This window comes from Tachypleus tridentatus, chromosome 3 (assembly GCF_004210375.1).
Source record: "Tachypleus tridentatus isolate NWPU-2018 chromosome 3, ASM421037v1, whole genome shotgun sequence".
NCBI classification, from domain to species: Eukaryota; Metazoa; Arthropoda; class Merostomata; order Xiphosura; family Limulidae; genus Tachypleus; species Tachypleus tridentatus.
Genome location: NC_134827.1, coordinates 96,608,936 through 96,622,429, shown reverse-complemented (window position 1 = coordinate 96,622,429; position 13,494 = coordinate 96,608,936). Strand labels below are relative to the sequence as shown.

Here is a 13,494-nt window from a genome sequence, read left to right as displayed (position 1 = left end):
AATACAGTCAGTTACTGCTGCCACACAGTCAACTATTGATGGCTTACAGACAATGGCAGGATCAAGCTCTGTGAGAGCAGTGAAAGAGGGCCGGTTTACATGATCCCGCTTCCACCAGGACCCACGGGTCGGGTGGCATCGACCATGGCCAATCTTTCTCAAAACTATAGGAAAATTATCACTCCCTCGTGGATTATTGTCAACCCTCCAAGAAAAATGGGAGAATAGTGAAGGGGAGCCAATCAAGAGGTCAATAGCAGTAAAGGACTGACTAGGTGCATGAAAATAAGTAAAACCAGTATTGAAAAGAGAAAGGTTGTGATCAGAGCGCATATGCTAATCAGCACTTCCCCAGAGGGAATGACGACATTTCTGTACAAAGAAAACTGCTGAAAGGTAACTGTATTGGCAGGTTTCAGAAATCAATGATGTTGAGAAAACCCACTTGTGGAGAAATATACATGTAAAAACCGCTCGTTTGGGTTGAGATTTTTTTTTTACGTAGTGGAGTGAACAACGTTTCGGCCTTCTTCGGTCATCGTCAGGTTCACAAAGAAAGAAGGAGGTAACTGATCAGAAGCTGACCACATGCTTGAAAGGGGTTGTGTAACTGAGTGTCAGAATGAAGAGGGTGGGCTCAGATGTTTGAATATATAATTTTACATAATTTATTTTTATTATTATTATTTATTATATTATTTTTTAGTATAGGTATAAAGGTATTCCTTTGTATTGGTTTATTTTAGGCTTAAATTGTTGTATAAGTAAGGCTTTAATTTTACATTTGTTTATGTTTGTTTCTTTATTTAGTATTTGAGTGTTTTGTATGGTTATGTTGTGTTTATTTTACTTGCAGTGTTCAAAAACATGTGAAGGTGGCTTATGTTCTTTAAATCTGGTTTTCATTTTTCTACTTGTTTGTCCAATATAGAAGTTGTGGCAGTTATCTCATTGTATTTTATAAATAATGTTGGTGTGATGTTTGTCAGTGTAGTTTTTACATAGTATAGACCTCAGTTTTGTGCCGGGTTTTTGAATAAATTTGGTATTAACTGGAATGTCATATTTTGTTACTAGTTTTTGCCAAATGTTGGTTATTTTTCTGCTGATGTCAGGAATATATGGTAGGCAGCAGTATATGGTTTTGTGATTTTTTTTATTCGTGAGATATATTTACTTTTGTTGGTTGATTTTGCTTTCTGTCTAGGTGTGTGCGTATGATGTTTTCTACGGTTTGTGGAGGAAACTTATTGATGCTGATGAAGTATTGTTTTATTTTCTCTACTTCATCGTTAATTTTATCTGGTGAGCATAGTTTTATGGCTGTGTTTATTTGGTTTCTTAGTGTGTTGAGTTTTTGTTTTGTTTCATGTGCTGAGTCCCAAGGAATGTATAGTCCAGTATGGGTGATTTTTCAGTAGATTTCCATTTTAAATTGTGTATCGGTTCTTGTAATTTTGAGGTTAAGAAATGATATTTGATTGCTTCTTTCTTGTTCCTTCTTGTGAAGTTGATGTTGGGATGTATAGCGTTAATGTGATTGAAAAAATTAAGTGTGTGATCTGTAGATGTGAATCCCGCAATCATGTCATCTACATATCTGTACCAGTATAGTGGTAATGCTGTGTTAATTGCTTGTGTTTTATCTTGTGTCATAAAAATATTGGCTAGAACTGGTGATACTGGGTTGCCCATGCTTAGGCCATTTTTGAACACTGCAAGTCAAATAAACACAACATAACCATACAAAACACTCAAATACTAAATAAAGAAACAAACATAAACAAATGCAAAATTAAAGAAGCCTTACTTATAAAACAACTTAAGCCTAAAATAAACCAATACAAAGAAACACTTATACCTATATTAAAAAATAATATAATAAATAATAATAATAAAAATAAATAATATAAAATTATATATTCAAACATCTAAACCCGCCCTCTAACCCGACACTCAGTTACACAACCCCTTTCAAACATGTGGTCAGCTTCCTGTCAGTTACCTCTTTCTTTCTTTGTGAACCTGACGAGGACCAAAGAAGGCCAAAACGTTATTCACTCCTCTACATAAAAAGTTTTCTCAGTGCAAACGAGCCATTTTTACATATATAGATTTCAGAAATGTTTCCTGTAAGTCTCTCCTTACAAATGTTGGTTGATGTCATCCAGATTCGAACATAAACCTCGACAGTTCCATTGTATCAGAGTGGCCATTTTTAATAGCGCGTAGGCCAATTGGGCAGAGAACCCTTCTGTTTACGACCACGTCGTTTTTTCTTAGTTTCCTTATTCGAGGGAGGTCTATCGACCTTCATGGATCCTGCCCTGGGTCGATTGAGCAGGTTTTTGCTTTTGGAAGGAGATTCCAGAGACTGAGGACATGAACAAATGATTGTTTTGCATCTTGGGGTGAGAGAGGAAGATGGATCTGAGGAAATGCCTGTACCCAAAATCAAAGGAAGGGGATCTTGGGATTTGTTGGAATGTATATAAGGGACAGAGATGGACGTTGAAGTTGATTCATCAACCTTTTTAACCATAGAGGTCAAAATACTTTTCATTTGTTTTGAGAGTGATTCTTTTGGAGGCACAGAGAGATCTGTCTGCACTCCCACTGTAGTAGTGGAATGAAGTGCAGCAGCACATGTCTGAGATGAAGTGGTGGACAGCAACTTGCAAGCCTCAGGATAAGTAATGTTATGAATCATTTTCAAATGTTGCACCTCTTTTACTTCCAACCATTTAAGGCAAGAACGAAAGTAGGACGGGTAAGAACCATTTCAATTGACTCAATTAAGGTCCATTTCACACTCGTAGGTGTGGTCCTTGCCACCACAATGAGCACACATCAAGGAACCACGACATGATGTCTTTGAGTGACTGAACCACTGACACTAAAAACATCGGAGAAGATTTGGAATGTATGGTTATACTCTGCAATTAAGATAACCCGCCTTGATGGCAGCAGGTAGACGTGGTGACGTAAATGTGAGAATGAGGACATTGGTCGGCATCCTAATTCCATCTTTGCGAGTGGATATACGCCTCACTGCAGAAACTCCTTGGGTGGAGAAACCAGCAAGAATCTCTGACTCTGGGATGTTTGTTAAACCCCTCTCAACAATAACTCCTCCTGATGAATTCAAAGTAGCATGAGGTGTAACCTCAACAGGTATATCCCCAATTGCCTTTGAATGCAAGAGGAGTTCACTGTGTTGAGATGTGGATGTTTCCACCAAAATGTTACCAGATCGAAGCTTCTTTACTGACTTTGGAGAGCCAGCAAGTCCTTGTAATCCCTTTTGAATGAAAAAGGGAGACATTTGCCATAAAGGTTTGTCTGAAAGTGAATGCAATATAAGAAAATGAGGTATAACAGGTGGTACAGACGGTGAGGATTGCTGCTCAGAATCTTCAAGGTATGGTCATTTACCTATGGACTGTTTTTTCACTGTTTTATTAAGATATTTAATTGGAGTATCCATAATGAAAAAAGGAAAATTTTGGTGCCCACTGATCCCACCCACAATGGAGCCCTACCAGGGGATGCACTACAATATCAAACAAGGACACTGCAGCAATGCCAGGGTTTTGTGAGCACTATACCTAAATACCAGCATTAGATACAACATCCACAACACCTGTTGAGAACATCCAACACTGGTACTTGGTTGACCCTAGCCCAAGTGGACCAGCCAACTGACCCAAGAGGGAGCTACCCCATGGCCACCTGTCTACAGGAATTCAAGGCTAAAGTGATGTGTTAGGGTTGGACCCCTCAACCACCAAGATCCTCTCCTCCCCTTCATGGGTTGACACATATGGCAAACATGTAGGTGGATGTTTAGATCCCAGAGGAGGTAAACTGAAAGAACAGAACCTTCCCTGGGACGTCCCCTCACCACATACAGGAATCCACACCGAGGGGTAGGAGCAATATCTGAGGAAATATAAAAGATAAGGTTCTTATTTTATATTCTAGCTTGTAAGTATTGATAGTCTGAGCTCCTTATAGACTATGTATTTTGATGTCACAAATATTGAATTGAACAAGTGCTGCATTCAACATACCAGGTGATTTATGATAACTGATGCTCAGGCATGTTTTTTTTATATTTACTTTTAAATTAAGAAATTAAATGATGCATAATATGAAAATTTGAATTACAATCTACAATTTCACACCAAACATAAAGACATAAATTCATAAGATAATATGTGAATAAACTTTTGAATACAAGTCCACAAACGTGATGACGTGGTCATTTTCAACCCATGACCTACATGGAAAGGATTTAAAGCATAGAATGCATTTCATAGCAATGGGTCACAAACCATGAATCCTTACAATCATAGTTCAAGCATAATAACTTGATTGTTAACAGCATGTGATTTATTGAGAATGATAAATCTGTCTTACTATAAGATATTTACAACTTTCTCATAAATTAAAAACTTTGGCCATATGTGCCTTAAGAAAATGGGCTTTGTCAAAAGAAAGATGCTCTGAGCATTTATTGTGTTATGTTATATATATCCCATACTTCTTTAACTTTGATAACGTGGGAGATTACAAGATTTTTTTTACAATAATTTTGACAACTCATATTTTTGTAATGTGGAGATTGATTCTTATATATAAATATCAATTGATACTGCTACTACTGAAAATATGCTTTTATTATCAGGAGCAACCTCCCTCAGGACACAGATTCAGCTTGAAGTTTATGCAATTGTTAATAAATAAAACAATTCAACAATACATATGCATTGGTTGAAAAACAACAACAATGCCTACAAAACAGGTAACATCATTCAAGATGCTAAATTGTTTTAAAAAAATCAGTGCATGTGATCATGTTTTATTGCTGTACTGATTGATTTAGGTTAATGGACAATATTTTTTAATCAATTTAAACTTCCAGAAAAGGTAAAAAGGTTTAATTTATTAAAGAGGTTTCAATAGTTCCTTATTATATTTCAAGAATGTCTAGATACTGAACATAAATACAGGGTGGCCAAAATTATATTTCCTATTTTAAAATTTAAGAATTAAATAACTAAAGTACAAACATGAAGTTTTAAACATTTTATAGCTCAACACAAACAGTTTTTATTATTGTGCAGTTTTTTCACTCCAGCGAGTAGCGTTGCTCTGTAGAATGGCAAACATGCAAAAAAAGTCTCAATGCATCGTTTGACTCCTAGAGACCAAGTCAATGACTGTAGTGCACCATAATTACAAATGCCAGTACAGTAAAGAAGCATGAGGGTATGTTAAAGATATCATAGCCAACTTCACAAAGATAAAGAGAAGAATGGCATGTGCCACTACCACTGCGGATATGTTGCAGCTAATACAGATTGAAATCAAATATCAGTTCAACATTTTAGATATGTTTTAATTCTTTTATTTCAAAAGAAACCTTAAAAATATCTTAACCCTCAGTTTGATGCAGAAGTTCACAAAATTAAAATTTTTTTATCTCTAACTTAAATAGATATTTCTGTACACTATAATTCCATGAATAGACAAAAACTAGGTTAATTGCTCTGTTTACACTCTTCTATCAAGCCCTTTATAGAACACTGGTAAGAAAGACAAACAAATTTCCTGGAACTCTTGACATATGCCATGCCCACTCTCTACATACAGTTGTAATTTCTCACCCAGTTGTACTTGGTTGAGCCAGACGTTTGTAACCTATACAAAGACTACACTTTGAAATTATATTTCTATCATTTAAAGATTTATAAATATATATTATGTGTTGTTTTTGGACTAACGATTCTTCTACAGTAGGTGTCTGTGATTTGTTGATGGTAAATTAAAAAAATAAATAAAAAGCACTCACTTCACTTGTTTAAAAAAACATATATAGAACCAGTTAAACTTATGTACAACAAATTATTTACACTGTTGATGAAAATAGGCACATTATAAACATTATATTGTTCTTTTCAAAAGTCCTCTTTAGGCCTATTCAATTGCTTTAGAATTTCAGTTGACAAGCCAAACTGGTTTTCTCTATTACTATTACCTGACTAGCATAGTTCACTTATGTTTCATAAAATTACCACAATTACATCCTATACTTTTAAACTTTTCTGCTACATTTTTGTATTTAGGTCTACTTCTAATAAATGTCTGCTTTTCACATATAGGCCTACTTCCAAATACTAATTTACCTTTTGTCAAAATCCACAGTGGCAGGTTCGATTACTTTAGAAATATCATTAATAAAATAAACCATTCTTATTATTTCTTTCACCACCATTAGTCTGACAGTAATATGTGTATATATCAACCACTGGGCCTTCCACTCCCATGATGATTACATCTGCACTTAACTTTTCTTTGGTTGAACTCCTTCTCGTAACTTTACTTTGTTTCTTGTCTCTTGTGTATTTGTCTCCTGTTTTCCACTTATCTTACACCGTTATGTTTATTACTTAATCATCTGCTCTATATCCTCAACATCACAAAATTTCCTGTGACATTCTATAATCTCAACATCAATGAGTTACAAACACAACTACAATTCTTACCAAGTTATGTGTGACAAAATTTGTCATAACATTTATTTTTAAATAATTGATTCTAATATTTGTTACAAACAAAACTCAATAATCATAAAATATTCACTCACAAAACAAATTACTTAATAATATCCACACTAAACACTATTTTGCATCATGCAATTTCCCAACAGTTATTTTAAAATTTGTGCAAAAGAGTTGCAAAGAGAACCAATCAAATGCTCTGAGCATTTTTGCTGTTTGTATATGCACTAGTGCCTTAACAATATTTCTCATTTATTGATATGTTAGCTGAATAGATAATTAAATATTAAGTTATATTTTATATCTTATATTTTAGTTAATTACACAGGCCTGCAATGGTTTTTATTGTCTTTAAAGTTTTATACGTTCTACAGCAATTCCTGTAGTCGAATCCAAAAATGTTATCCATTTTTTTCTCAATCACATACAAACTTTTCACAAAATATCACATGAAATTTTACAAAAATGAATTGTTTCCAATGAAATCAGGCAAAAATTTTACGCTTAAAGTACTGACAACCATTAGCTATAGATTTCTCTATATTAACTGCAACATGAAAGTCTTATAGATTGGCTTAGAACTCACAAAAAACATACAACTAATAAATAAATGGTTAACATGTGATTTCTAGATAGCATTTGTTTGTGTGTTCACCTTTTACGTTATTTTATTCATCACTGTAAATGACCCAAACATATTCTGTTATATTTGTTGTAAATTTGTTATAAAGAAACAAAGGCAAAACATTAGAAAATTCATTAAAAAAGTGTATTACATGTAATTTGGAACAAAAATTGGCTCTCATAGGCTCTGCACAAAGTTTGTACCATTTGTATCAACGAGTTGAGACAGTGGACTAAAGGTAAGAAATAAAAGTCTTTACCTTTCCGAATTTATACGGTGTGGTGTAAGCCTAGAAACCAGAGAGACGACTGCCATTTTTGCTCACGTAACATAGAAGGCTACAACACTTGAAAAAGAAAAATGAAATTTCTTATCCAAACCTTCAGTCTGCTATAAGACCTGTTGCTCAAAGACCCGATACACCTGTAACCTACACCAATGGAGAGTATAGATACAGTTCCAAATCTGATGTTAATAGAAATGATGATAGAAATTGTTTTCAGCCTGAAACATCTGATGAACTACAACTTAATGATTTGGGCTTTCCGAAGGATTCTCTAGAGATTTTGAGGTCCAGACTTCCAGTTAAAAACTTTCTCCAGCGACACGACAGAAATCATTGCTTGTTTACTGGAGCAATATCACTGAATTAATGACACTACTGGGAGATGCAGTCTGTATACCAAGTGAGTGGCAATTGTAAACTGATTCCTCCAAAAGTAGTCTAAAAGGTATTCTCCTTCACAATGGAAACATATATACATCTGTTCCTATTGCTCATTTAGTTTACTTGAAGGAAACATACAAAAATCTTAAAAAGTTTCTTATTAATGTCAAATACAAAGAACGTGGTAGGCTACTTTGTAGAGATTTAAAAGTCCTTTCTCTGTTGTTGGTTCAACAATCCAGTTATATAAAGTTTATATGTTTCTGTGTGAATGGGACAGCAGAACATGAAATTAGCACTAGACAAAGAACCAATGTTCATGTAGAGTCAGCCAGATACCAAATAAAAAACATTGAACATGAAGATTTGGTTGACACTGTTATGTATTATAATTTAAACCAAATGAGTCTCCAGTTTATTATGTTACATACATTACATATTATGATCTCAAACAATTGGAAATTTTAATTTATAAGTTACTTGAATTTTGATAAGTATTAAATTTTTAGTTTTTGCCAATTAAATTAACATGCACAATTTTATTTATTGACCCCAATATATTTTAATATACAAATAATAATGCAATTTATATAATGGTTATTACAAGTTATTATTAAAAATATTTGTTTATATACAAAACTTTTAAAATTCAGAAACAATACTCCATCTTCTATCTGGCCTGGAGCTGAATATTTTATCAATGGTCCAGATCCATGAGGTACAAATTACTTTTATGTTGATGATACACAGATGCACTTTACTTAACAGGAATGCTAACTAGCTCTATTCTTGTTTGGCCTAACATGGTTTACACAAAATAAGATAGAACATCAATGTTCAAAGACTTGCTGACATCTTTGTAAACCAAATATTGTTAATTCTTGCTCTTGAGAACCGTCTACAAACTTAGAGAGCAGGCAAGGTTTGCACAATACACATTTAATGATATACATGACATCACACTGAAACAAATGTAGATAACTAAAAGAAATGTACAATAGTAAATCCATTATAACACAAAGTCCTACTACCTCCATTTCACATAAAACTAGGCTTGATGAAGCAGTTTTTCAAGGCCTTAGACCAAGATGGAAACTGTTTCAAGTCCCAATATGGGCAATTCCCAGCTCTTCTAGAAACAACTGGTTTGTTTTGAATTTCACATAAAGCTACATGAGGGCTATCTGCACTAGCTGTCTCTAATTTAGTAGTGTAAAACTAGAGGGAAAGCAGCTAGTCATCACTACCTATTGCCAACTCTTGGGCTACTCTCTTACCAACAAACAGTGGGATTGACTGTCACATTATAACGTCCCCACAGCTGAAAGGGCGAGCATGTTTGGTGTTACGGGGATTCAAATCCAAGACCCTTGGATTATGAGTTGAGTGCCTTAACTACCTGGCAATGCCGGGCCTTCAAAAAACGAAACTTAAAGAAGGGAGTTTTGTTGGGCCTCAGATTAGAAATTTGATTTTAGATGAACAGTTTAATAGGATAATGAGGAAAGCTGAAATATGATCTTGAAAGTTCATTTCTTACACTCACATACTGAAAATCTCAGTGCCATCAGTGAAGAACAAAATGAAAGATTCCATCAAGACATCAGGAAAATGGGGAAGAAATATCAGGACAGGTGGAACATCAGTACAATGACTGATTACTATTGGTTACTGAAACAGTATGCTCCAGATGTAATACATAAAAAGCCATAAAACATAGTTTTGAGATTAAAAGATTTCACACACAAAAAAAATCAAATCAGGATGCATCTTCATTTGACATCAATGTTCTTCCTTTTCCTTCAGTTTCTATTTTTGTTAACAAAGATAATTATGACAAAAATTCATTGTGGTAAACAAAATAATAATTTGGTCGAAGAAAGTTTTTCTTACCTATATGTAAAAATTCCTTATACAATAAAAAACCACTACTACAACCAAAATAGCCTTTATGAAGTTTAAGTTCCAAGACCTGAGTTATGTTTTAAAATGCATTTGAGAAAATTTAATTAATTTTTTTTAAAACATAAGCCAAGCTGTCTCAGTTTATCAGGCTTAGTGTAGTAGGTAAATGTCCCAATATTCTGATGATGGCTAATATTCTGAGAATGGTCATTGACATGTATTGCGATAAATAATAATGCTAAATGGAAAACGGAACATCACAAATAAACCTTTTATGAATAAAATAAAAGCAATTAAGAATGTAAATTCAGAAAATTTTAAAGATTATACACTACGTAACAAAATGTTTACTTTTTCTTGTTCCTGGGCAGAAAATGTTATTTCACAATTGCTTACTCCTAAAGTAAATGGAAAAAGACTTATTTTTCTCTTCAAACTTTGCTTTTGTGACCTGGGTAATGAAATTTTCAAATTTACCCACTTTCCAGAACATTCCAGGTATATTTAATGCTGAGTAGTTGATAGAGAATTTTCTCAATCTTACAAGAATTTTCAAGAACTTTCTTGAATGTTTTAGAACTTACGAGAATTTTCAAGAACCTTTTAGAATTTTCTAGAAATTACTATTGGTAATTATATATATATATATATATATATAGTGCCTCACCACTCACCACTTAAGTTTAGTTCTAGCTGCCTAAGTGAACACAGACCTATTGATTTTATCAGAGATGGCATCAAGAAGCTGCAAGCATTCTCCAGATGCATTCTGTTATGTATGTGGCTAATTTATCAAGACAAGAGCAAAAAAGTACTCTGTGACAGCATCTTCTAAAATGTGTGAAGCCTACAAGGCATATTTCAGCATGCCTGTCTCGGATCAAGACAAATCCTGGGCTCCTCATTTTACCTGCAAGCAGTGCCATAAAACTAAAAGACAAACAGTTTTTCCTTGCTTGAATAATAAAATTTTATATTATACAAATTTTAGACCTTTTAAAATTTAAATATCTTTCGGTGCACCTCAGAGAGGAATACAACAGCGTCAACACCTTGTTAGAAGCCTTGAAGTATGATGAGTATGGCTGGGAGGTTATCAGAGACTTCAAAATGGTAACATTCTGGTTGAGTCTCAAAGAAGACTTTACCAAGCTTCCCTATTATCTTTGCCTTTGGGACAGCAGAGAGACCTCAGCACACTACAACAGGAAGCTCTGGCCACAACAGACCAAGTTCTTTGTGGGGAGGCACAATGCCAAATGTAAGCCACTAGTGGACCTCCAGAAAGTGTTGTTCTCACCATTTCACATAAAATTGGGTCTTATGAAACAATCGGTCATTGCACTTGATAAGGAGTCTGCAACCTTTAAGTACCTTCAAAACTTCTTCCCTAAGCTGTCTGAGGCAAAGGTCAAAGTTGGTGTCTTCATTCATGCGTGCCATTTTTCCGCTGAAACGCGGATTTCTGCAGTTTTCAAACAGCCAACGATCACCCACGAGATTCATGTAAATTCGAGGAGAAAATATGAGCGATTTGGGGGCTGGGTAGGTGGTTTTTGAGGAGAAATCGTATTTTTTCAATGTTTATTGCAGAAAAAAAATCTGACCGCCATCTTGGAGGCAGTCTCGTTTGCCTCGTTGCAGGTCTCGTGGTCTGGTATCGTGTGCATACCAGACGATAAAATATTCTCTACTCTCCAAAGAAACAACAGCGATTGAAATGTTTAAAAGGAAAGATGTTCATTTTGATCCTGTAGACAAGAGAATGTGTAAGGACATTAGATCAGCAGCTTCAAAGTATACCTCAAAGCTGAGGGAGAATCAGAAGAAAAGGGCAGAAAGGCTTGAGGCCTATGGTTCTGTGAAATCTGGCCCAGTCACCTTGGCTAAAGAAAAAGTCCAGAAAGCCGCAGAGGCACAGAGAGCTGCCCATTCAGAGAAGGAGAGAAAAAAGCTCGGAGAGAGCACTGGAAACCCTTGTCTTGAAAAAGAGGAAAGTAGCCAAGATTGATTAAAGGAAATTAAGTGATTTGAAATTTGACTGTAATTTATGCAGCAGAGCAGAAGTTGATATCAGTGACTGAAAAACATTTTATTATTATCTGTGGTTTATTTTAAAGCATATCATTAATTTTATTTTGAAGCAATGTCAAAGCTTTCCTTGATTTGCTGTTTCAGTTTGTATTGTGAAATAATGAAAAATATACTGATATTGAGGTACCAGTAATTTACTGACAAGATTGTATAGATGAACAAGTTTTACTGTAGGTTGTCATGTAGAGTAATTTTAAGTAATTTGAAATTTTAATGGAATACATGCAGCAGAGCAGTAGTTGTTGATGTCAGTGACTGTACAAAATTTAATTTCTGAGGCATATCACTGATATCAGTAGTTTAATATTGAACCATATCAGTAGTTGAATTTTTAAGCAATGTCATAGCTTTCCTTCATATGCTGTTTTAGTTTGTATTGTCAATTTGTGAAAGAATGGAAAATTCACTGACATTAAGGTACCAGTAGTATAATGACAAGATTGCATAGATGAACAATTTGAACTGTAGGTAGTCATGATTAGTCAAAAGAGTAATTTTATGTGATTTGAAAATTGTATGGAATATATGCAGCAGAGAAGTAGTTATTGGCAATGACTGTAACACATTTAATTGGCAGCATACCAGTAGTTGATGATGATGATGTTATTGATGACAAAAAGGATAATAATGAAATGATTTGTATTTGAAATATTTACTGAGTTATTTTGGCTTTATTAACTCATATTACTAATATATTTTGATTTAGAAAAAAATTAAACTGAATAAATAGCAAATAAACAATCTTAAATTTCATTTATTTACTTTTATTTTATTTGTTAATTTTAGATATTTTGATATATCTTCTAAAATGAATGCAAATTAAAAGAATAAATCAATCTGCTAAAACTGTAAATGAAAGTTATAGTTTTATTAGTTTGATTTAGTCTTTTAATTTCCTTTTGTTATTTTATATGATATATATTGTGTACTTTTCCAACATTGCAATGTCAAAAAACATAAAGAAATTATGTCCCAGATTGCACCAAATCACACCAAATAGCATCCATTTTTTTAAAATTTCCCAAGGGAAGCATGCCCCAAGGACCCCCTAGTGAGGCACGGCTGCACCGAGCTGTGGCGCTTGTGGCGCCAGGCTAAATACCTTTTCCTCTTTTTTTCAAAAATGTCATTGGCATGCCTGTTCATTGGACCACAAATAAAGAAGATCCTGGAGTGCACAGAATTCCCCAAGAAGCTCAACTGGAAAGGAAAAAAAAGCTTAGGGCAGCTTTGTCACAGTGGTTTGGAACTTCTTGGGCAATCACAAAGCTGAAAATTATGTGGAACTATGGCAAAATGGGTGGCACAATGTCCCTGAAAGTCCATATCCTTGATGCTCATCTTGACAAATTCAAGGAGAACATGGGAGCATACTCAGAGGAGCAAAGCGAGTGCTTCCACCAAGATATACTGGACTTTGAACAAGGAGTGAATAACAAAAACATGATGGGAGACTATATTTGAGGGCTGATACATGAAAGTGATTTACATTAGAGTCACAAATCTGGAAAAAACTACTCACTTCTAAACATTTTTGTGTAACTGTTGTATAAATACATGTAAATTTTGATTCATATGTTGTTTTATTCAGACCTTGTGTAAATGAAAATGTGCAAATTTGCCCATTTTTACATAGA

The 13,494-nt window shown here is 34.3% G+C and overlaps 1 protein-coding gene across 2 annotated transcripts in view; it reads right to left on the bottom strand.

Annotated features, from left to right (window-relative positions):
* The window catches only part of LOC143247529 (NF-X1-type zinc finger protein NFXL1), a 78,872-nt gene that overhangs the window by 10,965 nt on the left and 54,413 nt on the right, over positions 1–13,494 (bottom strand). The window lies entirely within an intron of this gene.